This window comes from Chironomus tepperi, unplaced genomic scaffold (assembly GCF_022539635.2).
Source record: "Chironomus tepperi strain 1889 unplaced genomic scaffold, CSIRO-AGI_Ctep_v1 contig_298, whole genome shotgun sequence".
Classification (NCBI taxonomy): Eukaryota; Metazoa; Arthropoda; class Insecta; order Diptera; family Chironomidae; genus Chironomus; species Chironomus tepperi.
The window spans coordinates 1,362,525-1,374,997 of NW_027226420.1; the positions used below are offsets into that span (position 1 = coordinate 1,362,525).

The 12,473-nt window shown below is 30.8% G+C and overlaps 1 protein-coding gene across 1 annotated transcript in view; it reads right to left on the minus strand.

Moving 5' to 3' along the window:
* LOC139092212 (uncharacterized) overlaps positions 1–9,536 on the minus strand; it is a 58,120-nt gene extending 48,584 nt beyond the window's left edge. The window contains exon 1 of the mRNA XM_070642539.1: positions 9,174–9,536. The gene's annotated coding sequence lies outside the window, so the exon portion shown is untranslated. The remainder of the gene's footprint in view (positions 1–9,173) is intronic.
* Between the last annotated feature and the right edge of the window lie 2,937 nt (positions 9,537–12,473).

A 12,473-nucleotide genomic window follows, 5' to 3' on the forward strand; every position in this document is an offset into this window, starting at 1 on the left:
CAAGATTGTAGTGTTGTGTAAAGCTTTACATTGACTAAACTATTTAAGACAAAGAGAAGCTCGATTTCTTTATTTGCCGCCAATTTTCCTCCTTGATCAAGCAACAAGGACACAGCATTTATCAAAACAATTAACAGAAAATGCAATAAACAAATTTATGGGTTTACTGTGATTTTTTTTTTATGCTGTAGATCCACATAGTGAGAGAATAAAACCAACAATCAAGTAACAACCGGGGTAGGTGCGGTAAAAATCGCATCAAGGTTGAATTTCAAATCCAACAAATATTTTTTTGTTTCTTTTGCGCAAAAAAAAATATAATTCGGAGTCTCTGTTCTATCCTCGATTCCCTTTCGAAATGTTATATTATATAGAATATGCCATACACGATATATGTAATGCAAGACGTCAAAAAGGTAACAATAATCGTGTCTTATGCCATTCTAGCCAATCAGAATTACACATATTGATATCTCCGGGACAGATAAAGTAAGGCGGAACTTTAGAATTTAATATTTATGTAGAACAATGCTAAATTTAATTGAATATAATTTTTTTTCCCCGTCCATGCATATCTAGTGAACTATTTTAATGGATAAATAAAGTCGTTACTGATTTGGTGTTAGGTTGATATTACACATTATAACTAGAATAGCCATGCTACATACAATAATAAAAATTGCATTCAACTTTTAGTTTTTTTTTTTAAGCTTTACACGCTCCGATATCTTGATAACCTTCAGATCAGATCAAGTTTGCTGCTCTCTCTCTCTCGTGCGCCCCGTAATGTGCCTGATAATGATTAAAATTGAAGCTTTTTTTTCATGAGCTGTACATGCTCTCTATGAATGTATTATGACTTGAACACAAAAAATTATTATGATACTAAAAATAATCGTAGCATACAGCGATAATTGGATGTCTTACATCTGCATCTTTTAAGGTTGATTATCAACCATTTCAGTCTTTATGCATAACATTTTTTTAAAGACATGAAAATCTTGATTGAAAAACAATAACTTAATGAATTTAAGATTTTTGTGCAATTGTTGATAGTTTCCCACAAATAAAAGCGACTGTTTCACCAGAATATCTCAGCTACTCATTTTGTTTTCATTTTCATTTAGGTATTGCAACACATGACATGGTTTTTTTTCTTTTTTGTCAATAACTTTAACAAACAATACGTCTGGCAGTTCACTAATTGATTTATGAGAGCTTTTCAGTTTCTCTATCATGCTAAGCATTAATGTTTGCTCATATTCAATTGTTTATATGGAGCGTTAATGGTTTATATAGATAGATATTTCACATAAATTGATTAATTTTTATATTAAACATATACGTGCTTACATGCGAGCTCTTATTGGATGTGAATTTAAAGTTTTGGAGATTTTAATGCCTTTTTTGACTGCAATTTGTCTTAAATGCCTTTTTATTGCATTTTAGTTCATCTATTTTAGTATTTAATGTTTAAATCCTTACTTAACACTATTATATCACTTGAAAATAACTTAATGAAGTAATCTTTGACTTTTTCGGACAAAATTCACAAAGAAAATAAAAAGTAAACAAACAGGGCATGCAACTATGAAAGAAATTCAATTTCAAATGTAGAAAGTTCGTTACAATTTTGAATCTTAAAAATGCATTGCAATAATGAAAGATTAATGAAAAAGATTGAATTAACAGCTCAATAAGCAGCTTTGGTAAAAGAGCATGTGGACGACCAAAGAACTCTTGGAAGGAGGCTGTCGATAGAGACATTATTGAACTTGATTTTGGAAATTGGAAGCAAAAACCAGCGATAATGGCTGCTTAAGATGTCATCTGAGAGAATCCATGAATCACATTTGATCTGTACGGCCAGCAAAGTAAGTAACAAGCACCTAAATCCACAAAAAAATCAAAAATCCCCAAATAAAAAAAAAATATCAAAATATCTAATTGAACTTGACATGATCAAAACAACTTCACTTTTCAAAAACTTAAACCATGAGTAATTCATCCAACAGTTGACCTGAAATTCGGTGTTAAACAATCTCTGACAACATCGCGAAAAGTACAAAAAAAAAAATCAATTTAGCCAAGACTATTTAATTGAAAGTGACTAAATGACTTGTTCATTAGTATTCATAATTTTATTGTGCTGTTGACTCTTTTTTGTCTTGCTGCTTCTTAACGAAGAACAAGCTTTTTTCTCATTTAAGTGCTTAAGAATAGAACGACCCGTGTCCAGTAAAATGACTTTTTGTTTTATTCATCAGGTACTAAACACACAATATATTTATTACCGACCAGAATGAAGAAGAATAAGCGCAAAAAAAAAGTGGCAACCACATACACGCGCAAATGAGCTAAACAATTAAGTAAGTCGATAAAAAAAATTGTGTATTCTTCTTCATTATGCAAGTTACTTGATTCTCTCACATTACTCCTTCATACCTCTTCTTGTTCCAAACAAATTGTTCATATTTGTAGGCGGGAAATGCCTTAAATAGAATATTTAATGGATATTATAGACTCACAAAAAATATTGAAAAAAATCTCTTTTGTTTCGTCTTTATGGCTGTAATTTGTTTCAGATTAATAGCTGTGGTTCTTGTTAGTTCAGAACATTTAGTAATGATTTTCGTCGATTATACAGTTATTTGCCCAGAATAAATGTTAAATGTGAAAAGAATTGGACGATCATGCATGCATTGCCATATGGCAGTGATTGGCAATCTGTGTGTCTCGGGACTCTAGTGTGCGGCAAACTGTACGCCGTGTACGCCGTGTATGCTGTATACGCCGTGTACGCTGTATACGCCGTGTACGCTGTATACGCCGTGTACGCTGTATACGCCGTGTACGCTGTATACGCCGTGTACGCTGTATACGCCGTGTACGCTGTATACGCCGTGTACGCTGTATACGCCGTGTACGGTTTCGGCCAAAGCTTACAACCAATACATGCCGCAAGATAAAAGTTTGCACACCCCTGCCATATAGGTTGACGGCTGTTCAACACCAAATGTGCATCAGTGCCGCAACAAATTGAATTTTCTTTTTGGTGACAATTCAGAAAAATGCAAATATTTAGCATTTGAGACATCTCGGGCAGTTGACATTTATATACCTGATATGGGGGACTTTTTATTAATCTATATATCAAATATGAATGTCGGACCTTGAAATGCACACAAAAAAAAATAAATTAAAGTTTCTAATTTAAATCTTTTTTATCTTGCATCATTTTTGTGTTTAAAGATATACGAAAATAAATATTGGATATGACAGAAAATTTCAAGCACTCCTACTTTATACGAATTCAAAAGTTGGCATGACCTTCGGGGTGTACTGTATGAAATTCCGAACAGTATGGTTCATGTTTTGTAAGAATTTTGCCATGTAGAATAATAGGAAAGTCGTGCAGAACTTCCAGATGAAATTTGCAAGCTTGCTTTTTGTAGCTTTGCATTTAAAAAATGTCTTAATTTAATTAAAACCACAAGCTTAATTTTATGATAGAGTTGATAAATAAATTTTAAGGTCACTGCGGCTATCCAAAAATAGACGTCAATTCGAGGCTTAATTCATATTTTTTTCAAGACACTAAAATTCGATCTTCGAAGTGTTAAAATGTTTTTGATCAGCAAATAAATTTTTTTGAGGCTTTAAAACTTTTAATTTTTTTGATTATCTACATTCCATAAATTTTTTTTGGTGCTTTTGAAGGACTGCAATCGAATTTACGGCACGTGTTAGATATTTTAATGTTTAAATTGTTTTAAATCGATCGGATTTTGATAAGAAGTCTTCACAATGTATCACAAATTATCGAAAGATTACTTGAATTCACAATAAAGTCTAATTCCATCTTTAGAGAAAATGCCAACTGCCATTTAATATTCAAATTATATTTGCAACTAATTTTGGTCGATTTTCCCCTCTTATTCATAGTTGTTGACCCTTTCATGTAAATATTTTAGTTTGTTTTTGAACTTCGAAGAATAAACATCAATTTAACTACTTTAAGAAGCTTTTTAATTATAAATTATTGATAAATAAGCATTCTGCATCACAGTTCAACAGATTTATTGATTTTAAGAGTTCAAAAATCCAGAATTATTGCAAAATTTTGTAAATTTAAAATTAAAATGCTCAAAATTTTCCATAAATAAACAATTTATTTCGCTTCCTTTGACTTAATTAAAATTTATCAGAGGTTCTTTCAAACCCTAACAAATAAACTTAACAAAGACACGATTTAACATTCGCAAAAAATTTCCATAAATCTTGTTATCATCTCTTTAATTAAAAATCTTGCGACATTTTCGATTGTTTTTGAATCTCAAACATGATATCTGATAAATTTTGAATAAAATTCCGGTATAATCACGTAAATATCTAGTCAAATACCTGTTTCTAAGACTAGATATTATCATATTAATTTGTTGAATACATATAAAATTCGTGTATGTTAGTCACACAGTCAGGTGTGCCATTTTGACCAAAAAAATTATCATTTTAATTGCAAAATTTTAATCGAGCTAGGTTGGCTGCTTAATTTTATGACTAGGAATAATACAGATTTAAATTTTATAAGTACTAATTATATTAACATGATATTCTCATTATTATACACAGTAAAGTTGAAGGAACTCACAGAAGAATTCACAGAATTGTTCTTTAATGAAAAGATCGGAAGCTGGGTCTGTTCCTATTCTCACAAAATTTTAAAAAATCAATTCATGTACAATAATGCAAATTCATTCAATTCGAAAGAAAAATGAGAAATGCCAAAAATTTCATCACAATTCACAAAAAAATTAAAAATATTTAAAATTCAGTCTTTTTTCATCGATTTGCATTCACCGAATCATTCGCAATTGTACTTTATTAGTCAATTCATTTTGAAACATTTTTATAAATATTTTTAAAATCCAACTCGTGTCTATAATCGAATGGCAGAGATTATTTATAAATTAAACTTGCATTTTAAACCTTTTTCTGCATAACTTTGACTTTTTAAGTATTCACATTTAAGTTTTATTGAATTGGAAAGCAATCGAATGGATACAGATGGATGTTCTGTGATTGTTCCGACTTCCCTTTTACGTATGAAATATTTTCATTATTATGAACTTCATTTGCATTTCCCTTGAGCCAAAATGGAAAGATTTTCGCCAGACTTTTTTTTTCCGTCCGATTTTGCGAGATTTTCGCAAGATATTGGACGATTTTTTTTCGCACGAAAAATTCCGTCCGATTTTGAAAGATTTTTGGACGATATTGCCAGAAAAAAAATCTTGCATTTTCTGGCGAAAATCTGACGAATCTTTTACGTCCGACTTTTGCCAGAATTTGTAAGACAAATTTTCTTTGAAAACGTACGAAAAATCTTGCAGTTTTCGGTCCGATTGTGCAAGATAAATCTTGCAAAAATCCGATGAAAAAATCTTTGGAATATCGGACCGAAATTGAAAGATTCTTGAACGATTTTGCCAGATATTTTTTGGATTTTTTCTTTGGAATTTTTAAAAAATCTTATAATTTATATTTTTCTATTTTTTACCAGATTATGCCGGACAATTGTGTTACTAGATTAACTAGAAGTATAGATTTCGGTTTCTCGTTACTAAATTTTTTTGAAAATAAATCCAAAATGATTTAATCAGAAGATCACTTTATTTCATAAAGGGAATTTGGCAATATTCTCGCAATCCCTCTACTAATCTTAATTCTGCATCTAGATTATGATGTTAGATTAGAATAAAAAAACAAACTTATTATAACTTACTATAATTTACCATTCGTTAAAAAATTAACTTCTTAATCTAAAAAAATTCAATACATTCACATGTGAATAAAATACAATTAAACTAATTATTTTGGAAAATTAAAAAGATTTTTCTTTTAAATAAGTACAACATAAATTTAATTCAAAAGTTATATTTAAAATATACCTATATTTCATGCTTGAAATTCATTAGTAACTTATATATGTCTTTTGCCATATATAAAGTTATATAATTTCAGATAGCGGTGGCTCAGCGGTTAAGTGTACGACTTCAAACAATCTTCAAAACAAGCGATCCTAGGTTCAAATCCCAAGACAAATCTGGCATAATCTGGCAAAAATCGGACGAGTATAAAAGGTTTTAAAAAGATTCAAACGCTTGTGAAGTATATGAGAAAGAGAAAAAAAGATAGGAAAAATTAAATTTTTAAAATTTTTTAATTAAAAATCTTGCAATATCGTCCAAAATCTGGCAAAAATCGTCCAAAACTTGCATGCAAGTTAGTCAAGTTATGGACGATTTGTCTGGCAAAATCTTGCAAATATCGGACCGATAAAAAAAATCGGTCCGATTTATAGCTGTTTTCTTGCATTGTCGTGCAGTTAAGGATTTTCAATGTATGGAAAATCTTGCAAAGTCTGGCAAAAATCGTTCTCGGGCAAAAATCTTGCATTCGAATTCTGGCAATATCGTCCAAAAATCTTGCCATTTTGGCGCTAGGGTTATTCATAATTCCAGTTAATCAATTTTGATTATTTCTTTTACAATTGAGCACTTCGGAAATGCTTTTTGACTGCTTTTTCTTGCATTGAAGTTGAATTCTTTCAATATTTCGTCACTAATGTGCATTGCATTTGTGGATGTTGTGGGGGATTCAGGGTTGAAACTTGAGAGATGAACTGTGATCGGGTTGAGTTTGAATATGGACAGAGAAAGACACAAACAGTTCCTGATTCAGTCAATGACTTAGTGACAGCTGTGGTAGCAATGCTCGAAGTCAATTTGGATTTTGGATCAAAAAGTCTTCGACCTTGAGTCGACTAAGAGCTCCATATGCCAATTTTGGCTTGAATCCCTCAAAACCCTTCATCATAGCTCCTTCCCTAAACAGATCCCCAACTCCTGTGCACCCACAATCACAAAATCAACAACTCTGACAAGTATTAATAATGAAATTGAATAATTGAATTTAAAACTGATGATATTTCTCACATCACACTATAGACACATCATTAAATCTGTTATGTAAGACAAATATTGTCACAATTTTACTTCTCTGTCTTTTTTTTAATGCAATATCTTTGTCAGATGTCAACTACTCGATTTACGCAATTGTTTGAATCATTTTACACGGATTTGAATGATGAATTGCTAACTTTATTTCTAAATTTATTGCCTCAATTGACAAACAGTTCTGAACTTTAACATTCAACACATACACAAAAAGGTAATCGTCATCATCGCCATAGTCATCTTGATTGACCGACTCTATCTAGTTATTTTTTTTTTTTCTTTAAATATTTAAATTTGTGTTTTTTTTTTGTGTCTCTTAATGCCATGCTGAAGGCGACTTTTTTAACATTTTTTGGAAAAAAAATTGTGTCTCTTTAAAAATTCATCGCTATTAAAACAGGTTAGTTGCTTATGCAATGATTAAAGTCTTTCGTATTCAGTCGCTTCACTCGGATCAATATTTTATTGATTTAGGAGCATCTAGGGATGTCGCATGATGCTTAAGCAATTTTTGAAAGGTATTTTTATGGTACTTGTAAAGTTGACGCCCTAAACTTGACCTTAAAGTGAAAGGAATTAGGTGTGCTCATGGATTTTTTGGTAGCTAGCATGTAGACAAGGAAGGAACATTTTAAATTTCAGAATTAGAGTAAAAGGAATCAAATGCAAATTAGGAAATGGACAACAAAAAATTGGCACCTGTCATATCAACATTTCAATCAAGAAGCAATAAATGCTAAAATTGACATGAATATTCAATTTCTGAATTATTGGCATGACTAGAAGCTATCTGAGTGAAATATTTCCGGCAAAATAAAAATGTTTGGCATGATTTGAATTTATTGATTAGGATTTTTGGATGTTTGTGTCTGAAAGTTGGGTTTTATGTACTTATCATGGGTAGGATGTGTGGACTAAGGGTTCTCGAGACCAAGCTCAAGACTTCTTAGTCTTGATTAAGATATTAATCGAGGACTATTCCAAAAACGCAGACCTACAGCCTTGGACGAACTATAATTGCAAGCCTACATATCTAAAATGCAGGAAAAGCAGTCCTGCTGTACTTCATCGAATCCTATTTCATATATTAATAATCTAAAGCAGCTAGACATAATACATGCAAAATAATAACTTATTCGCATAATCTGAACATTCTTATTTCCGCACTTTCTACACATCGGCTTCCTAATAAGGAACAACACGTACGGATAGAAGTAATTGATGGCACCACTTTGCGAGCAATGATGTACATGCATTATTTTTGGATCAGTTCTTTTTTATCTTTTCACAATGAAATTATTGCACAGATTTGTTCAGCTGTTGCTAGGTTGCAACATTGCTGAAGGTTAAGCAGAAATATAAAGAATGTCCATTTGAGCATTTTCATCCCCACCAGATTTTCACATTTTATACTGTTTTAAGATTATAGGTTTTTTTAGTTCTGAATTTTAAATGTTTGACGTTTTTTAGAATTTTTAAATTTTCAAAATTTCAAATTTTTCAATTTTTTTTTTTAAATTTTGGAATTTTTTGAAATTTTTAAAAGTTCAAACTTTTCAATTTTTTTAAAAATTTTGGAATATTTTAAAAAATCACAAAATTTTTAAAAACTTCAATTTTTAGACTTTTTCAAATTTTTAAAAATTTCAAATTTTTAGATTTTTTTAAAAAAATATAACTTAAATAAGATTTTTTGATATTTATAGAATATTAAATTTTAGTTTTTTTCTTAATCTTCAATATTATCATAATTTTAAAAAAATTTTAAATTTTATAGAATTTCAAAAATTTAAGAATTTTGAACTTTTTTAAAATTTTTTCAAATTTTTAAGAATTAAAATTTTTTTTAGAACTTTTAAATGTCTTTTTAACTTTTTTAATTTTTGGTAAATTTTTCTTAAATCTCAATTTTTATTTTGTCACCGAAATATTTTTCAACAGATCACAAAACCCTGAGACAAATAAGTCTCATTTCACATTATCTAGGATAATATTAAAATTATCCATTATACGATGTATCTGATCGACCATAAAGGCAAGCAACATTTCACAATCAACAACAAAAAAAAATTAAAATTGACACTCAATGCAAAGGAAATAAGAAACTTTCACATTTAAGGCAATGTATGCAAAAAATTGTTAATTTTTTTTTACCTTTTTTTATTATTTTTGTTTCACAATTTAAGTTGGATATAATCGTAATCCAATACGTATATGATTAACCAACTTGACACTTGAATGACGAAATGTAAGACTGGATTAATAATTTTTTTTGTTTTTTAAAAAAAAGTCCTTTTTTTAGAATTTTTTTTTAAATTTAAATTCAGAATTTTTTTTTGTTCTTAATTTTTTTTTATCACAAAAGTTCTAAGTTTAATTCTTAAAAACTCGTACGAATATGCACACACTGCACTGCTACAACAAAAAAAAAATGTCCTTTTATTTCCTGTTACAGTGTAATTATCGCACAGCGCATTCTCAGGATTTTACCTCTTCTAGCATGCGCACTCGACGGCTTTCGCGGTTAAACTAATTTTGAAATATAATTTTTTTCATTGTGAATTGGGAGAAGGGAGACTCAATAACGAATATAAGCATGAAAATAAAATCACCGAGACAACTTGCACTGAAGAAATTAAACTTGAGCTTTTTTTTTCAAGAGCTTTTACCAAAAAGCTCACATTTCATTGTATTAGTGTCACTAACACATAAATCTTTGATTGTATTTGTCGACTTATGACGTCATGACTCTCAAAAAAAGCTCAATTCTCTCAGCTGCAAAAGTCGAAAGCTCAACGAGTCGGTGATCAGATGGTATTTTGTGACTGCGTTAAGCACAAAAATTATGCAATTTTAGAAACTGTAACAATAAAAGTTTAAACATTTATACTTAACAATGGAACAGGAGAGCCAGCAACATGTTTATAGAAAATATCACTAGAAACTCCCTAATCGATTATGCAATTGCCTTATGCCTCAATATAATTTCAAAATCCTCGTTACGGTAGGTCAGTGATATCTTTCTCGTACATGTGCCTAACATCAATTTTCTGTTCTTTTGAATTCCTCTTTCGTCCGCAAATTCTTGTTGTGCCTTCTTATGTTATATTTACCGCAAGCTAAAAAAATGTTCTTTGTTCCTTTATGATTTCTCATTTATTTACCACATAGGTGCCTCTACCTCACTGTTTGGCTTGCTTTATTGTGTCACATAACAATAAATTAGTTCCTATTAAAATACTTTAATTTTATTACAATTTGTGTACACATTTTTGAATGAATCATTGGTGCTGCCAGAGTGTGCCCGACTCTAATTCGAGTTCGAATTCATTAGATTGTCGAAAAATTCGAACTCAACTAATTTTAACGGTTTTTTTTTGTAACGGTCAAAAAAAATTTGAATTTTAACGATAAAATATTTTTTTTTTGAAAAAAATTAACGGTCGTTTTTGAGAAAGCCACACTCTGGGTGTTGCTTTTGCAGGCAGATCAGATTAAAGGTTTGTCGATTGATAAATTGGACTAATTCTATGGGAAATTTAATAAATGGTTCCCAAAAATCATTGACCTGCATCAGATATATCGTGCCTGCTTACTGTCAAGATTTATTTGATACTTCACACCTATGATCGGATTAAGAATGAGCACAAAAGGATATCTTGAGTAAAGACATTTTTCATCAGAACTTATTTTTGATAAAACGTGTGCAATTTATTAAATTTTAACTAGGAATGGTACGAAAATCTGATAGGCGATTATTTATGTGGGAACTAAATCATACATAGTTGCTGGTAAGGCACACATTTTGAATTTTTAAATGTCATTTGTCAAGTTTTAGAATATTTTTGTTTATGGTCTGCAATTAGGTGTATTTTAGATATTGTCAAACTATTGTATGTATGCATGGGGCTTGTTGCTTATCTCGGGATTAGGGTAAAGGCTATCTTGAAGGCTTGTTTGGCAATTTGTTGCCCAAGTTCCGATTTCTCACATTGAAATTCACAATTCTCGACTCGAACCATCATTCAACGTTACTTACCTGCTTACTTACTTACTAACTGGACTTGGATTGAGTTCTTCAGTAAGTACTACTTCGACTTGGATACTACTAAGGACTACCTCGACTTGGATTGAATTCTAGAATATATCACAGTATATCTAAGTGAGTCTAAGTGCCCGAGTGGCGGAATGGTTTTGTACTTCGCTATCTAATTATAGTGATACCGATCTAGAGGTCATGGGTTCGAGACTCGGCAGAAGTGACTTTTTTACGAGGACTTTTTCGAATCATTTGCAATCGAATTCGGCTCACAGCTCTCCTTTGTAGGTTCAAGACAATAAGTCATAAAAAGAATGGTTCCATCTGATTTCATTGTCTTTATCTTAAGAAGCTAGGAAGGGATCATTGTGTATATGGATGTGTTTATCGACATATATTGATAGCAGCAAGATTGATCTCAAAACGAGTAAAAAGTTGTGATGACTTTGATGACTGCCGAATGGTACAGACTTGAGTTTGAGTTTCATATGGAGTCGATTCCAAGCCAAATTCGAGATGACTTCAAGCTCTGCAAAATAGGTAAAAATCTATCAATTTTCTCATAATTTCCTGATCGTTGACTGTTTTGAAGCTTTTAATTATAAAAATTGACCGTCGAAATCAATTCTGAAAGCCAGCATCTTCAACAATTTTCCAAGATGCATTACTCACATTCCTACAATGTCTCTATAACTCATTAATACCCAAGAATTAAGTAATTTCTTAATAAAAATTTTCACATCGACCATAAAAAAAAAAATTTCTTTCCGCATAAAAGTAAAGTATATCTCTCTTTCCTTTAGTCATCCAGCCAACCTTGCACAACAAATAAAAATTCTCCTTTGTTCACACATTATAATGAATAGCTTCATATGGACTCATTTATTGAGAAGAATAATAATGGCAACAGATCTTTAATCATCAAGACTAGATTGTCACATCTTTTACTTAGTTTAGAACTTAAAATAATTAATTGTTGTGACTATTTTGCTTCCTTATTAGGGATTTCTTATAGCTATTGTATAATCTTAACGATTACAATGTGCGTAATGTAATAAATTAACATAAGGATTTGATGGCTATGACTTAATCGATTGCATCTCAGCACGCGACTTTGAAGACGTGAGAATATTATAAAAAGGGATGGATTTATTAAGTACATCACAAACTAAACATTTCCCGATATTTAATCTCATAAACATGTGACTAATGCCATATGAGCTGTAAGATTACTTTAATTGCATCTCTCTTGTCTTAGAAATAGCATATAAAAATATCTGAAGAAGAATGTGTTTCTGAGTGCCTCATTAGCTGACAAAGATCTATCTCAGTGATGGACAAACTATGTGCCAAGGGACAGCTGAGTGGCAAGTTCAACACACGTCTTACGAGCAAGACACAACAAGCGATTGAAG